The following is a 17,265-nucleotide window of genomic DNA, read 5'->3' on the forward strand; positions in this document are numbered from 1 at the left end:
AGAGGTTGCACTGGGAGTGAGTGGGGGAAAATCACTGTTTGCCATGTTGCGCAGCTGGGGAAATGAAGATCCACGTTTTTCTGTTTTCTGCCAGGAATGATCCTTAGGTGATCTCTGATGGTGCTAACTCATCTTCAGAGAATGTAAGATAAAAGTATATATATATTTATATGTAAAAGGTATATGACAAGGCAGAGCAGAGAAGATGCAGGTGTCATTTTTTAACTACCTTTTCTATCTGCTTTAAACCAAAGGCTCTGGTGTGTCCGGAGACGCACACCGAAGCTGAGCTCACCCTGCGCACAGAGGAGCAGGACTGAGAAGTGTCCCCAGCAGCTCCCCGGGGATGGAAAAGCAAAGGGCTCTCGGAACAACCCTGCTGCGAGGGGAGCTCGGGTTTGGGAAAGCCCTTGCAGGCTGGCTGGCATCCTTGCTGCTTTTCAAAGTTGTTCGCTAATGCTCTTACTCTTTTATTGATCTCTAGTAACGTTGACCCCAAAATTGCCCAGTGAATTCAGCAGGGTCAGGGTTTCATCCTTCATCAGCTGGGTCTTTCGGTGTGCCCTGCCTTTCGCTCACTTCATAGGATGCATGGTGGGGGCACAGTCTTTAAATGGGCACATACGTAAGGTCAGCTGTGAGCTTTGCATTATTTGGACATTGGGACAGCTGTAACTGAGCCTGTCTGCTGGAGGAATATGGCAGGGTTGTTGTGTCAGCTAAATACTGCTGAGTTTCTGGGCATAGGATGCATTGCGCTTTTTTGCCTCAGATCAGGCAGCATGATAGTTTAGTGTAATAGCCACCAATCTGGGGTGAATTAACTGGTTTTCAGGTGATGAAATAGGAGTCAGGCCAAGTAAGAGAAAAATCAGATTTACAGACATTTGATCAGAGATTTGATCAATTTGTGTTTCCCATAGAAAGGAGAGGAGGATGAACAGAAAGGTACTTTGAGTCATTACACTGTGAGCTGGTTGATATTCAGGACAAACATATGATTATCTTTTTAAAGCTAAAGTAAGACAAGGAGATGGCACAGTGTCCTGAAAATGAAAAAGAAATGGGTGACCAGAGGTTAAAAGGCTTGTAGAGGCTCCCATGTAGAGGTTTCAGAAATGGGAACAGAGGTGTAAAGAGGTTAGGGGGAAAAGCAAGGAGGGATGGAGGAGGTTTTCAACAGGATTTAACATTTTCTGCATTGAGCAAAAGCTCTTTGGGTGAATCCAGCGAGGGACTTGGTGAGATGTGGAGTTAGAGGCTTCCTGAAAAAAGTGCTCTTTCTGCACTGATTTCTGCACTGTGGTAATTTAACAGTACACAGATTTCGGTGGGCAACTAAATCTAAACAACAGATTAATAATTAATAATGAAACGAAATCCCAAATTGCGTTTGAAAGGAAAAAGTTGTTACTTCTGTTCTCACAGGGTGAAGATGATAAAGGAAACAGCAGGGTGCGTCTGTGCAGGAGGCAAAGTGGAGCCTCTCGAAACTTCGGAGTTTGTGCTCTAACAAAAATGAGGTCAAGGATTTCATGTTCTCTTCTCTCTTACATTATATCCCGCCTGTTCCCATCTATCATTGGCCGGGGAACCTAAAACTCTGCTGAGTTCAGCACCGCTCGCCCAGGTGTGGCTGCACAGCGTGAAGGAGACGGCGAAACCAGGAGGGCAGAGCTTGGCGTGGAGGGCGAGGAAGGCGCACGGGAGGGCGAGGAAGGCGCACAGGAGGGTGAGGAAGGCACCAGGCAGCGTGACGGCATCGTGCATGGAGGGGAGAGGGGCGCCACCGACTGCTTTCATCTCAGTGGCGTCAAACACATTTCTCAGGTCCTGCATATTAGAGAACAGGCAGGAAAAATATGTTTGAAGGAAAGGAAGGCCAGATTTCTGACAGAGGGGGAGGACCTGGCTGCTTTCAGTGCTGCCTGTAACCTATACATAACCTGCTAACCTAGATTCGAACGTGCCGGCTGCATTAGGCAAGAGTTAGGAAGCAAAATTATTTAGGTGGATGATTTAAATTAGTTTTCCTTATTTCTAAGCTGGAGTTAGTAAAGTTCAGTGAACACTGAAAATGAAAATGCACCAAGTTAACAGCAGTATCTGCAGTAAAAGGTAAGAACAAAGCAGAACAATATTACAGCTGAAAATCTGTTTTGACTAGAAGCTCCAAAAATACAAATTAGATAAATGCATTAATATAAAAGCATAAATAGAGTTAGTATAATTTTATTATATCCTTATTGTATAAGCTACGTATGTAATTCCAGCTGATGCACAAATTGAATACATAAATATATTAAGATCAATAAATTACAAAAATGCATTTACATAAAAAACAGAAGTAAAAACAAGGTCATATAACAGTGGGTGGTTATATTAAGATGGTTTCTCCCTTTGGTTTCTCCTCCAGAATTGGAAATTGTTAATTAAGATGTCAGATATTTTTCAGTGAAAATGAAAGATGTCAATAGTTGGAGAAGGAGTGATACATCGGTAGATATGGGCTGAGAAACTTGCATTTTATTGAAGACATCGCCAGGACTTTAGAGCCAGCACTGAACTTAAAGACAAGACTTGCTTGTGGAAGTAACGCCGTCTGTGCCACCAGCCCACTGCCTGTGGCAGTCGCTTGGTGCTGGTGGACAGCTGCTTCCTATTTAACACTGGATGGATAACTGCAAAAACAATTTTCATTAGCAACTTTATTTCGCTTGCATAATTTCTACATATCATTAAATAAATGGTATTGGTTAGAAAATAAGTAACAACTCATTAAGTACACAACTCCTCTTGGAAGCTATTCGTAAGCATATGGAAGACAAGGAGGTGGTTCGGATTTACTAACGGCGTACTGTGCCCGCCAGCCTGGTCATTTTCTTTCGTGAGACAAGTGGGCTGGTGGGCAAAGGTGGAGGCTTTCCCTTTTGATGTCAGCAGAGCTGGCAACGTGGCAGCCAGACGGGAAGCTGCGTGTCGGCTCAGGGGGGGCTGGGGGATGGATGGCGGCTGAGCAGCCGAGCCCACAGCACAGTGCTGGCTGGGTGGACATCCAGCTGCAGTCCATGTGGAGTGGTGTCCCTCAGGGACCAGCACTGGTGCTGCGGCTGTGTAATGTCTCCATTAACTGCTGCCGCTCGGAGAGGTGTCAGCCAGCTGCAGAGGGGCCCTGCAGACCCTGCTGAGCTCAGCAAGGGCAACGGCAGAGCCTGTGCCTGGGAGAGGGGAGCCCCGTGGCACAGCACAGGCGGGCCCCGCTGCACAAGTTGGACGTAAGTCAGTAGTGCACCCTTCTGCAAGGAAAGCAAACCACGTGCCAGGCAGCACAAAGAAGAGTGCATCTGGGAAGCTGAGCAAAGCAGTTATTCCCTTCGTCCAGGCTCACCAGGACTCATTTGGAGCCCTGTGTCCAGGGCTTGCTCAGCAGCAGGGGAAGGCTGCAGTGAGATCCTGCTGCTGTCTTCAGTGGCCTAAAGGGAGGTTACAGGGCCAAGCTCTTCTCTGAGGAGCACAGCAAAAGGACAAGAGGCAGCAAAGACAAGTAGCAGCGAAGGAAACTCCAGCGAACTAGAAGGAGAAAGCTCTTCTTCATGAGGGTGGTCACTGAAGGAACAGGAACCCTGAGAGCCCGTGCAGTCTCCATCCTTGGAGACACTAAAAACCCATCTGGGTGCAACCCTGGCCAACCTGCTGTACCCTTGGGGCTGGCCCTGCCTTGGGAAGGGGTTGGACTCGGTGACCACCAAAGGTCCCCTCCCACACAGACCATCCTGTACATCTATGATCCTAATGTATTTTTAATTAGCAGGATGCAAACCAGAAAGGACAGCTAACACTGAAAATGTGTGGTGGTGTTCTTATATGACAACACTTTGCATTTCTGTATTTCTCACTTCCAAGTCTGCTGCTGGAATGCATACAAACAAGTGTGCTCTGCTCTATCTTCACTGCCACGGGAATGACCTGATCTTGGAGGTCCTACGGCCCCAGCCAAAAAGGACGGAGAACCCTTGTGACAGCCCTGAGCAGCTCCGCTCCTCTCTCCCTGGGAGCTCTGGTATCGCACTAACTCAGCACAGCAGCAGCTGTCAAACCGTTGGTGGCTGCTCTGCCTCGCACACATCCAACCCCAGCGACCACACACATGTCACCACCAAAACCCACACAGGCATCGTTCCCCTTTCCCCCCCATGCATAGCTGCTGGCAGACGATGGAGAAGGATCGGTTTCCCACCCGTGGTTTGTGGCCCCTGAGGTCTCTGTATGAATGTCATCCAGCCGCTTTGGGAGAAGTACCTCAGAGAAGCAGGCCCGGTGCCCGTCAGCAGATTTTCTCTGCACAGGGATGAACGCTCCTGAAAAATACTTAGAAAACACTAAACCTCACAGATTTAGAAGGCAGCTCATTGAGGGGTATAATGTATGAGTGATGTTATTATAGTCCTATAATCACCATACCTGTCGACTGGTAAGTGTTGACTTTGCTGTTTATTTTCTTCTCCAGTTCTAATTAGAAATACAGAAATTAAATATTTTATTCCAGGCTGTTTCATCCAAATGAGGATTAATATATATATTTTTTTTCATTTTGATGTCTAATCAGGACAAATTGCTTGCTTTTGGTTTGGGTTCAATTCATTCACACCTGCTTGCTCTGTGTTACCCCCTCCAGAGTAGCAATTCCCCCATTTTCTGAGTCTCTCCGCCCAGCCCCTGGGAACTGGGCTGTGCCAGGGCTCCCACAACACAGCAGTGGGGCCGCACGTGGGGATGGGGGTTTCCTCAGACACCGCATTGCCTGACTGGGGACCCCATCCCACCACCCTGGCCAGGGCAGAAGAAGTGCTCAAGCTTAAACCTTCAGATGATGTGACAGCAGAGGCTAACCCAGCCTGACACTGAACTGACCTGAAATGGAACATATTAAAACTTCAGGAGTTTTTTTTTTTATTCTTTGAATATTTTGACATTTCAACCTTTTCTCCTGTCAGGTTTGGTTAAAGACTGCAAACCACCTCCCAGTCTCCCCGTTGCTGCTGCCGAGGAAGCTGCGCTCCCCCTTCTGACCTCCCTCTCCACCCTCTCCATCTTCTTGCCCTGCACACAGCTCCTCTTGCCTCAGCAGGTGGGTTCGTCCCTGCTGGGAGGTGACCGGTCAGGGTGCACGTGTCCCCTGGCGCGTGTACGTGCAGGTATGTGACAGCCATTTGCAATCACAGCTCTTCTACTGCACCTGCAGTGATTCACTGAATCGGGAGACTGATGCGGACTTCACATGAATTTAAAATGTGTTGCAGCCTTCTTCTGAAACGTTGTACTGCCTTTGTAAAGCTTCTCTTACTGCTTGCGTTGTAAGTGAGGCCAAGACTCAAAACTTTTTTTTTTTCAGGCAAGGGGTACCCCAGTGGAAGGAAACCATACCTTCTTTCTGTGGCAGCTTGACTTCGAAACTGAAAAGTATAAATTTTCCAGGTTTATGTTCATTAAATAGCTTGCCTTAACCACCACCACCCCCACCCCCAGCTAACAGTGTATGTAATTCACATAATAAAGGTAGAATCGGACAACAGAACTCCAAAAGTGCAACCACTCCTAAAGAAAAGCAGCAACAAGCCCGGTCACCCACATGGCTCAGCCCCATCCCTGAGCATGCAACAGGTCCCCTCTATTCCATGCCACAAAGAGCCTCCCGGATCGGCTGCCTGCTGCACAGCCCTTCCCTCTTCCAAGACCTAGACCTGGAAAAGCATGCAAAAATATTATTTGTGTGTTTGGTGAAACCAAAGAGGCACCATGAGGGGCCTGGAGGGGACCCAGGGCTGTGTGCTGCACACCATGGATGTGAGCAGCCTGCTCCTGAGCCAGGAACAGCCTTCATGGGCTCATCTTGTGTCCCTCTTCTGCTTCACAACAGCAGAGACCACAAAAAGAGAAGGGCCATCAAGAGCTGCACGTTCTTATGTGCATGGGTACCGAGTCTAGAAATTTTCCATTGGAAACTTGGGGATTTTCCACCATCCTGCAAACAAACCAACTGAGAACTTGGTGTTTCCCCTGAAAGGCTGGAGGAAATGTTTGGGTTAAAAGGAGGAAAGATTTGTAAAGACAGATTTTTCTCTGGATTTTTTCTGAACAAAGGGTAAAATATGGCTGCACAGAGCTGACAGAAGGCCTTGATACCTTTATTTATCCACTGAATTGCACAGCAGGCCAGGGGAACCTCCCTTTTCTATCTTCTGCCACATGAGGTGGATGAAATACTGGGGATGGAAAGCTGTGAGCGGAGGGCACCGGGGCCTGTGTGCAGAGGGATGCAGAAAATGTGGGGGGCAAGCGGGGGTGAGAAACCTGCGGGAAGAGCAGGGGGAAGCGCTAGTGCATAGAGCTGGAATCGGAGCTCCTGTGACACACCGGCTGTGTGGCACGGCTGAGCCACGGGCACGACCCACGTGCAGCTGTGACAAATACGGGATTCTCATGGAAAGTTTGTGCGGGCGAGTGAAAAGGAGCGCTGCCTGTCTGGAGAGGTTTATCAAGGTAGGATGGAGCGATGGCTATTCTGTGGGCTCTGCTGAAGGGCTCCTGGCCACTGCAGCAATTGGTCAGGACACTCGTTGCTGACCAGCGGACAACTCTGTGGCCGCGCAGGAGGGCAGCTGGTCTAAGCCCCCTCTTGCTGTATAGTCCAGCAGGATTCAACCGGCGCCCACTTTCCTCATCTGACCATGCAGGGCTGCTTGCCAGTGTCCAGCACTGCCCCGATACCCCGGCCTCGTGGCCACCACAGCCAGGCCCAGTCCCTTTGCTGTGCCAGCCCCTCAGCCTGCAGCCTTTTGTTGTGTTTAATGTGCCCAGAGCTGCTTGAAGGGGGGACTGCTGTTTGCTTGCCTCCGCTGGTATTTAAAGCCTGCCTTGCTGACCTTGGGCTGGCCACCAAAGGGAGAGGCGGCCGAGGGGGAAGGTCATGCAGGAGCATGGGGGGGGCACAGGGCTGGAGACCCAGCTTCCCCTGCCGGGGTGGGCAGCTATGCTAACCCCGGTTCCGAGGGGAGCCCAGGGCATGGTGGCAGGCAGGGTTAGGCAGGCTGAACCGCCTTTTCCCTCTCTGGCTGAGCTAGGCACCAGCAAGGCAAAGCCTGGGCTCGAGGGGCCCAGGCTCTCCAAAAATTAATGGAGAATGAGGCCGGGAGAGCTGCACCACTGTCATCAGAGGCAGCTGAACTTGTATGTACAAAGAGGGAAGTGAAGCCCCTTCTCCTCCCACTGGTTTCCACAATTAGCAAGCTTGAGTAATAAGCTTGAAGGCCGCTTCTGGAGCACTGTGCTTTAAAGGTTAGACCCAGACTGAGATGTTATCCCTCAGGGATGCTGCCCTGAGCAGACATGTGTGCCGGCACACCTCGGCTCTGCATCCATGTGTGCTTCTTGCCCACCATACCTGCCGAAGCTCCTTCAGGTCTGCCTGGCGTGGAATGGGAGCACACCATCAATGTTAATGAAACATTAACTTGGTTCGCTCGTGCTAACAGCACTGATTCCTCCCTCTTGCGGAGGCTGTGCGGGAGGTGGTGGTGGAAGGGCCCGGAGGGAGCGGTTCCTGCCCGCTGCCCTACAGGAGCCTGGCCAGCGCCGTGCCGGGGTGCAGCCTGCAGGCTTCGGGCAGCCCCGTGGCTGCCTCTCCAAACGCTGTGATTTCAGCCCGGCTCCCCAGAGGAGGTGGGCATCGCCTTGGTGCCTCCCTGGTGCGCAGCAGGGACCATGCCGGCCAGGAGGAAAGCCCACCATGATGTAGCAGGCCATGGGGGGAAGCTCCCCTGGGCTCCCTCCCCGGTGCACCTGGGGGCTGCCGACAGGATCATATGTTAGGGCTGACACCTGAGGTGTGTCTCCTGTGGGAGAAATGAGGTTTATGCCTTTCTGTTTGGCTCGTGGCTGCCTTCTGTATGAAAAAATCACTAGGTGATCAGACGTGCCAGGCTTGCTCTGCCTTTCTTACGGAGGCGGTAAAGAAAACTTTCTGAAAACTTCTGAAATCTAAAATGTAGAATATAAGAGAATGCCATTGCTTCAGATGGAGGGATGCTTTTCATGTCCAGGGTTGTATTTCATGTCAGAGTTTGGGAGTTTTAATTTGTTTTGGTTTTGGTTGGTTTTTGTTAGGTGGAGTGTCTTTCACTGACAGTCCCTCTCATTTGCTCCTTTCCTGTCTTTTGCAGGTTAGCAAGAGAAAGCATGTTGGCATTTTGCAGAGTTGGGAAGCCCAGTTATTCTGCATTTGAGAATAAAGACATCAGATCTGCAACCCGAGCAATTCGGGGGAAGAAAGCAGTGAAACCATCTTGGAGTCGAACTGTGTTCCCACTGCTTCCAGCCTCAGGGCAAGTGGTAAGAGCAAGGGGAGTGGGGCCCAGGGGTCTGACAAAAGTGCAGCGCTGGGTTTGTGATAGCACAGCACGATCAGGGCTGTGGGAAAGGGAAAGCAGCCTCTCTCTAGGGCTTGGCTGGTCTCTACTTTTCTGTCCTGCTCCTGTTAGTCCAAGAGCTGCTGACCCTATCACGAGCCCAGGAGCTCCCTCCACACCCCCTCCACCTCCTGAGAATCTAAAGGAAATTTTTACTACAAAAACTGGCTAAACTGACCACAAAGATAATAAACCTAGCAAAACACACTGATGTTCCTTTCAGACACGGCTGAGTGCCAAAGCCCGCTGTTGTCAGGGCAGCATGCTACTGCTCCGCTCGTGGTGTCTTTCAGATGATGGAGATTAATGGGGTCTTTAGGAACATTAGCATTCCATGAAACACCACCAGTTCTGGCTTCATCAACTTTCACTGAATTTCATGTGCTATTTGCACAGACTGTCCCAGACCATAGAGTTTCATGCAGCACCGCAAGGCAGTAAGCCACATACCCAGCCAAATGTCCATCTGCAAAGCTGCACCCAGGCTCTTGTTACACACAAAATCTTGTTCATAGACAAAAGGGATGTTCATCAAGCAAAGCCAAGACTTTCTTGTTAGCATAACTGAAAGAGTCTAATTGTTATTATTCCAAATATAGCTGTTACAGGAAAGAATGATGATGCAGTTAAAACCATTAAAACACACATTTTTTGGCCTCTACCCCTTTTCCTGATGTGATGTTCCCCCTTCCCCTGCTTCTTGGGGCCCTGAGGTCAGTGGTGTCTTGCTGATGGGGCTGGTGGGGCTATGGTGAGTTGCGAGCATCCACAGTCCTGTGCTGGGAGCAAAGGGACACCTGCGTTGATGGCTTCTTTGGCCTCACACAACAAGCCACCTGGGATCACTTTTATGTTTGCAAACAAACTTCTGCACCTCATCCTTTCTTCACTAGCCCGCAGCTTTACGTTGCGTCTGAATTTGCTGTGCATGGTACGTACTGTCTATGTGGTTACCAGTTACTATGTCTGTTAGACCTGGTTTCTCTGCTCCTGTCCTGCACCCTGAAGTCCTTTCTGTCTAGCTCCAGGCCATGCATCTTCACCTGCAACTCTGTGAGCTGTTGACAGCTGAGGGGCCCTCTACATATGAAACTATGGCTGTATCATATGAACATAAAAAACAAGTAAAGCAAACGTGCCAAAATCTGGTCCACTAGAAAAAGCTGCTGCTACAGGTAGATCAAGTAAAGCAGAGCTGCTGGCAGGTCAAGAGTGCCCCAGACTCAGCACGGCCGAGTGGCCTTGCTCCTGAGGCTTGTTGCCAAGCCTGTGGCTGGCCAGCAGTGATGGCAGCCCTCTACGAGGGGCACCCCGTCACCCCTGGGCAGGCCAGGCATCCCCTGGGCACTGCAGTGCCTGGCTGGGGGGTGTTGTGGGTGGCATGGAACAGCCATCCCATCATATTTGTTATGGTGGGCTCATCCTTCAAATCTGTCCAGGTATGCCAGGCTGGGCTTCTCGCCAGCTGTGGCCTCACCATGGCTGTGGTGGCACTGCCATCTTGTGAGATATTGCTTCCCCTCGCCTTTCACTCCTGCCTTTATGCCTCCCTCCTTCAAAGACTGTTGAGATATTGCTTAGCCAAGATATTAATAATTTAATAACTCTTCAATCTTATTTCCTAAGCCAGTTCTGCACTCTGTTACTGCCATTTTCCTTTGAACTTCTCCCAGCTTGTCAGTGTCTTGGGGGTAATAAGGTGCCCAAAATTGAATGCTGTTCAAGATGTGGCCTCATCAACCACAAACCCACTAAAAGCAATAGCAATGTGCCCATTGGCTTAAATTTACTTTGGGATCTGGCCCAAAGAGAAGAATATTGCTTTTCAGCTTGGTAACATGAGCCACTCAAAATGACTTAGGGCTTTTTTTTTTTTTTTTAAACACTGACTTATCAAATTGCAAATTTGTGTTTACTTAGTATTCAGCAAATTCTCCAAACCACTCTGAGTGCTGCTTCTTCTCCTGAGTCCTTCCTCCCATCAAATTTTAGACATTCACATATTTGCCCTCTGGCTTTGTATCTTGTACTTTGCCACACTGAAATCCATGTAATTTTCTGCCCAGACTTCTAATCCTGCGAGACTTCCCTGTGCTTTTGCTCTATTTCTGTTGTCGAAGTCCACTGCAGACAGGGTGATCATCTCTCTTGCAGATGTGCACTGATTCTCAGTATTATTTTTTTTGTCGCAGCACTCTCCAAATTAGCCGGCTGCAACAAGGTCTTTTAACCACAACACACTCTTCATGCCAGTCCCTCTGCTGCCTTCTCCTAGTCTCTCCTCATCCAGGACGGACAGACAGATGGACACACTCTCTCTGCTTCTTCCCTGCCTCTCTTTCTTGGCTGCTCTGCCTCTTAACTTAACCAGCCACAGCTGCACCTTATCTACATCGGCCAACCCGCCGCCCCTGAAGCCAGCCCACAGCTGTATATTATCAATGCTAATTAGCCCAGCTTCATTCCACTACAATTTTTAACCAAGATGAAGAAGTAACAATGCAGAGCCTGTGTCTTAATGTACCTTGCTTAGTCCAGATGTTTGGACTGATCCTGGTGTGTTTTTACATGGACCTTATTTTTAAAGGACACCCAACTCAGCTTCTGTGCCTGGCTTTCAGAAATGAGCTCTGCACCCAGCACAGCAAAGGCAAACCACTTCAAAGCATTTCTTCCCAAGACTCAACATTTATTTACATGCTGGGGACAAGACATTGGGCAAGTTGCATGTAGCAGTGCTCAAGCAACACCTGCCATCACGCTGCTGCATCACTACCTTGTTCTGATGAAGCACATCTCTGTATTACAAATTATATCCTTCCAGTTCCTGACTGCACTCTTCTTCACCCAACCTCTGCTAAACAATTAATGACACTGTTCAATAAATCCATCACTAACTCAGGTAGTGCATTACCAGTGATGTAATGGTAAGGAGGCCATGAAGCACCGGTTCCTCACTAAACCTATAGTGTATTTTTAGGGAGAGACTCCTTTGTTCAATAACACCCTCACAGCTTACAGGAAAGCACGGATAAGTACAGATAACTGTTCAGACTCCTCTTTGGGAACATGTTCTCAAATGTTTGTGAACTCATGTAATGGTTATTCCACCTAGATACATTATCAAAGTTTTCTTGGAGAAATGCTTTGTGAAACAATTTAAAACCTTAACAAACCAAGACATGCCAAGTTTACCACCTGTCCTCCTAAGCAAAGCAAAACAATGATGCTGGTGCAGTATTTTCAGCGAGACTTAAACCACCGTATTAACTTGTAGGTATTTATAAACTGATTGTGTAATCCCTTTTCTAGCCTTTTCATCAGTGTTGGAGTGGGATTGACTTATTTCCACAGGTCCTTCCTTTCTTTCTGTTTTTAAACAAAGGTGTATATTTACCTGTCTTTGGGCCCCTGGGAGGGAGGCTGGTCCTCAGCAAGACTTTCAGAGGTTGCTTTGGCTCATTGCTGAATTCCGCTACTCTCGACCACCTGGAAAACCCTCGTTTATCTACATGTTCTTTGACCTCCATTTTTTCTGGCCTGCAGCCAGTCTTGGCTTTGTCTGATACTGGGCTGCTGCTGTCTGCCATTTGCAGCATGAATTTCCCCCTGGGTAATGGGTGAACCAATGTATGATCTCCCCTTCCCTCCCAGCCAAAACAGAGAGAGGATGTAATTTGGTGTCCATCAAAGCGGACAACCCCAGCCACAGCAGGGCCCTGCCAGACCCAAGTGATAAGAGGATTATTTTCTGCGTCACATCTTCAAAGTCTGGTCCTCAGCATGCACTGGAATCTCCTGCCCTACCCAACACCACGGAGAGCCCAGCGGAGGTAAGGATCACCCAGCTGCAATTGCCTGGAGGCACCAGGGGTTTTCTGCACACAGCGGGGTGATGAAGCCTTTGGGTCTGCTGTTTCGGATGTTAACTCTGTGCTAGACTGGGCAGAGAACGGTCAGCTTCAAATGGGTGAGAAATCAATACTAAGTGGAAAGCAGCATCTCAAGCTATGGGTGTTAAAATGCCATTGGGAAAATCTTCTTTTACAGATGCCCCTCGTACTTACTGAAAATTTCCCTCAGACATGCAATCAGAGGCTGATTCCTCCTTTGTTGTCAATCTGAGTGATATCATATTTGTTAAGACCTAAATCTCCACAGGCCTTGTCTCCCCTACTGCTGCCAACGAAATATGTATTTTAAAATAAATATGTATTTTTTAGAAAAAATATATTATTTTTTTAAAAAAAATATACACACATTTATATATAAAGACATTTTTTCCCCAGGCTGATACAAGGAAATGAGGTCAGCTAGAAAGCGTAGAATTATCTTCCAGGATAACCACAGTGGCTGTTCAGCAGTTAATGAGCTCACTTAAGCATGCAGACATCCTTTTACACTCCCTGTCCCTTTGGAGCTGCTCAGCCGTCCTCCTGGCCTCGTTATAACAGGCTGATGCTCTTTTAGTTGACATGGCTCCTGTTGCTGCATAAAAAGATAGTTGTTCAATACTTGTTTTTTCTTGAGTAAAGTATTCTGAGCTATCAAAAAGCATGATGTAGTGGTGCTGTGCTATAAGGGACCCCAAACTCAGGCCAGGTTGTTTCTCAAAGAGTCAGCTCTCACTGCCTCTGGCTGCAGCAAAGGTGATGGTGGGGCTGTGTCGCTGCCGTCCTGCATCCACACACGCAGGAGCAGCAGGGTGCTGGCACAGGCAGCCACCACAGCATCCCTCCAGGGCTGCCCACAAGGCTGCAGTGCAGGGGGGCAGCTCCCAGGGTCCTCCATGGGAGCTGTGCATGATTGCATGGCTCTGGAAACTGCTGCAGATCTCCCTTTGCACATCTCCTGAACTGTGTGTGCTGAGAGGCATTTTAAAACGGTGCCTAAATGATCGAGGAAATGGCAAAAATAATCCATTCAGTCTTTATCCAGAGACAGAAATAGTGCTTTTGTTCCAGTAAATGTTGGTAACTGGTAAAAGATGATGAGACTTTTCCTGATAGTGTGACTGTAGGTGCTAAGGAGGGATCCTCAAGAAAGGAGGCAAGAGAAATCGGAGGACAAGGGCTGAGCACAAGCATGTTTTAAATATCAAATTATCTCCGTGTGCCTTCTTGTGGAGCTATTAAGCCACCAGTCGAAGCTACACTGTCCTCTGATACTATCTTACATTTAGCAGCCTGGCATTGAAAAGGTACATGGCCACAGATGAAACAGTTCCACTTTTGGCTATTTGGCTACAAGACTTAGGAAACTGTGTCTTCAGAGAGACAAGGTGAACAGTTTTAAGGAGATCCCATTAATACAAATGCTGGCTCAATCAGCATTTCAAGGGAAGGCCAGACTAAGAAAAATTATTCTAAAACTGAGTGTTTCACTAAAATGGGTTAGGAGTATTTATGGCACTTTTATGTTTAGCTGTCATCCTGCTGAGATGGGAACATTTCAGGATATGGCTATGCATCAGAATTTAAGTATCAGTGTGTCTTCATATTGATCCGAGTGCCTGGGATCAGCATCCATAACGGATAATGAAGCTTGTGATCCCAAGGCACCATTATGAAGTCCCAGTATTTAGAATTAACCACTGCTACAAGCAGAAGTTGTGGGGATACTTGTGAATACCAGGCATGGCTCTCAAAATATATCCCAGCTGCTAAAAAGAACTTGTTCTCCTCCAAAACCGTAAGACTGGCACAAAGACGTATTCATTGCATTTATCTGTTGCCTTGTACCTGTAGCTAGATTTATCCCTTCCTTGATATAAGTATGAAGATGGGCAGGCTTGGTAGGATCCATGGCAAAGATCTCTGGCCACCCTGCAAGACAGTGAGCCTGTTTCTCATCTGACTTTTACAGCATCGCCAGAAAGCCAAACTTGTAAACCTGAAGAGAGAGAAAACAGCAAATCTGATTTAGCCTTTAATTTTGACTTGAAAGATACTGTTAGAGTTTTGTGATACAGATTTCAAGAAAAAATCCATACACACCCACCCCCCCCATGCCCTGATGGGTAGTGTGCTCTTCTTGCGGAGGGTATTCGGTGAAGTGAGCCACAGCAAGCCTGTGGCAAGTCTGGCTGCTCAGCTGCTGGAGACAGGGAGTTTCTTTTACTGAAGAAACAACAAATCAAAACACCCTTTGAGTTAAGTCAAGAGCTTCGATGCCACGTTTAATGCTATTCATAAGGAAATATACAACAGATGCAGTAAGCCCCTTCAGAGAGCAGTGCGGGGCAGTGCAATGTGTAGGTGTGTATCTACTGCCAGATCACTGGGGCGTTATCTGGGAAGCGTTCTCACCTCTGCATTAACCCGTGAGAGATGCCTGAATAATGACAGTCCTCAGAAAACTGCTGCTATTAGGGAAAAAATTATAATGGAGACATACAGGAGGGAAAGTAAGAGATCAGAGAATTGTTCCCTGGCATCTTTTAAATAAAGGAGATAAATTTCTCTAAGTAGCTTATATAAACTGCAGATCAGCCAGAGGCACATGATGATGTGGGCCATACCAGGGTCACACAGCATCTCTCTGCAAACCTGATGTGCTCTGTGCTGCGTGCTGCCCCTCTCCTGCCCGGACTCTCTCCGGCCAGGTGTCGTGGGCTGCGCTCCCACTTGCAGCGATGCCTGGCAGGCACTGGCAGCTTGGCTGCACCCAATGGTGAGATGCCTGCACCAGGGTGCTCCTGCCAAGGTCCTCTGCAAAACAGGCATTTTGGTGGTCTGAGGAGGGCAGCCTGGGGGTCTGGTTTGCTTCCTAGACAGGAACCCTTTCACGGCACCCATGGCTTGCTTTGCCGAAAGGGAGGACGTGTACGCGCTCAGGGGAGGGAGGCAGAACTTTCAATTCACAAGCGTTAGGTAAGGTGTGCACTGAGGAGTGTGGGGTCACACCATGTCAGCTGGCTTCTGGTCCCACAGTGAAGACCCCTGTTGACTTCATACACCTGTGGAGCATGATTTGACCCCTTTGATTAATGAAGCTTCCTTAATCCTAGTGTTCTGCGTACTTTTAGTGAGTAACAGCACTGCTTCATACACAGTAACCGAGATCCACTTACTGAGGACCCCAAGGCATTCCCAATAGGAGAGCCAGCACGCCTATGGCATGCTTACAGAGGGCGACACGGAGATGAGGGCATTCATGAGACTTGCCAAAAACATACTTTGGACACAACCATGTCTAATAATTATAGACAGGTTTTTTCCAGCTCTGAAACACAAGTGTCCAGAAATAGATTTCATGTAGTATTTTTGTTTTCCTCCCTGGTCAGATTTTCAGCTGGGCATGAAAATGAATCATATATTTATCTTTCCAGTTTAGAATGATAATTTCAGGGCTTTTGATGAAATTGTAAGAGCTTATTTGTTTGATCAGTGAGTGAGTGTGAGCAGTTAGTCATAACAGATTTTCAGGTTATTCTGTTTACACATCTATTTGTACTCTATATTTCAGGACACACCCAGGAAGAAAAAAATATCTTGCAGATACAAAAATGTGATGAAGACCTCAGACTGAAATGTGGCAGTGGATCAGATGTTACAGATGGGGTGGTAACAGTTTGTACCGAATGATACTCCTCTAAGAAGAAAAGTGAGTAGGACATGTCTTCTAGGTAACTGATTTCAGCAGTGCCGTAGGTTGCTGCCCAGAGGTGTAATGGCACCACGTGTTTGGTCTGATTGCCCCAGATCACTGGCATATCTACAGGTGGTGCCCATTTTTGTTGTTTTTCCCATTTGTGTTAAACAAGTCGTGCTTTTCCTCCTGCCCTTTAAACTCCAGTTTGTAATCCACTTCTGTGAAATTGTTAAAAGTGAAGTCTGACTTCACACTTGAAATGCAGCTCAGTAATAACAGATCTTTTGAAAAGTGTCTCATGTAATAGTGCTCAGCTAAAAACAGTGAGTGGAATGATACACAGCAGAAGCAGAGGGAAACAAGAGCAACAGGAGAGGACATAAGGACTAATATCTATGACAGATAACAAGATATTTTCCAATTAGAAAGCCAGGGAATTAGCCACAGAGTTTCTTTCAGTTTAGAAAGACATTAAGGCTTGTCTTAAGGGTAACCATATATACACAGAAATTCAATAAAAAAAAATAATCTCTTTACCTCAATTGCTAAAGTGCAGAAACCTCTTAACAAGGACATGGGGGGATGCTTTTTTTATAAATCTACTGTAGGACAGCAGAAAGGATTACAAAAATTCTGTAAGTGCTCCATTGCAGACTCATGGAGAAGAAAGACCAGGGGATGGCTCATGGGGGAGTTGGGCTTGTGAGTAATTAGTAGTCCTGTCTCTTTGCAGTTACTTGAGCCATGTCTTTGGCTTTTCCTGCTCATGCAGTGGATAAACAGACCTCCAAATAGTCTAGCACAGACTACGCTGTTATTTTTGTCATGTTTTTGTTTGTATCCTGCTCTTGCTCTCAGCTATGAACGTACTCCACGGTGCTTCAGTGACACTTATGTGCTTAGTTATCCTGGGAGATCCAGACCTTAGGCATGTAGGTGCCCGTGCCTTGCTGCAGGTAGATAAAAAGGGGATGGCTAGGGGATGTGTTCATGCTGCCTGCCTGCTGGCATGTGGACAGAATGCCCATGTGACCAGTCAGGGCTCCCTGCAGAGTCAGCAGAGAAACAACACCCAAATTAGCTTCTCTGAAGCTGAGTATGAATTACTTATTTAGGATCGTATCTGAATTCCTGAGGCTGGATGGAGATCGTCTCAGGTGAATCCTGGCCCTGTTGATCTGCTCTCACAGGGCTTGCAAGGGTAGGA

General features: G+C 47.7%; 1 protein-coding gene across 1 annotated transcript in view; it reads left to right on the forward strand.

Annotated features, from left to right (window-relative positions):
- The first annotated feature begins 11,549 nt into the window (after positions 1-11,549).
- TMEM255B (transmembrane protein 255B) overlaps positions 11,550-17,265 on the forward strand; it is a 109,744-nt gene continuing 104,028 nt past the window's right edge. Inside the window, exons 1-2 of the mRNA XM_080375515.1 lie at positions 11,550-12,298; positions 15,933-16,070. The gene's annotated coding sequence lies outside the window, so the exon portion shown is untranslated. The remainder of the gene's footprint in view (positions 12,299-15,932; positions 16,071-17,265) is intronic.

The sequence above is a fragment of the Falco punctatus genome, assembly GCF_963210335.1.
Source record: "Falco punctatus genome assembly, chromosome: 2".
Classification (NCBI taxonomy): domain Eukaryota; kingdom Metazoa; phylum Chordata; class Aves; order Falconiformes; family Falconidae; genus Falco; species Falco punctatus.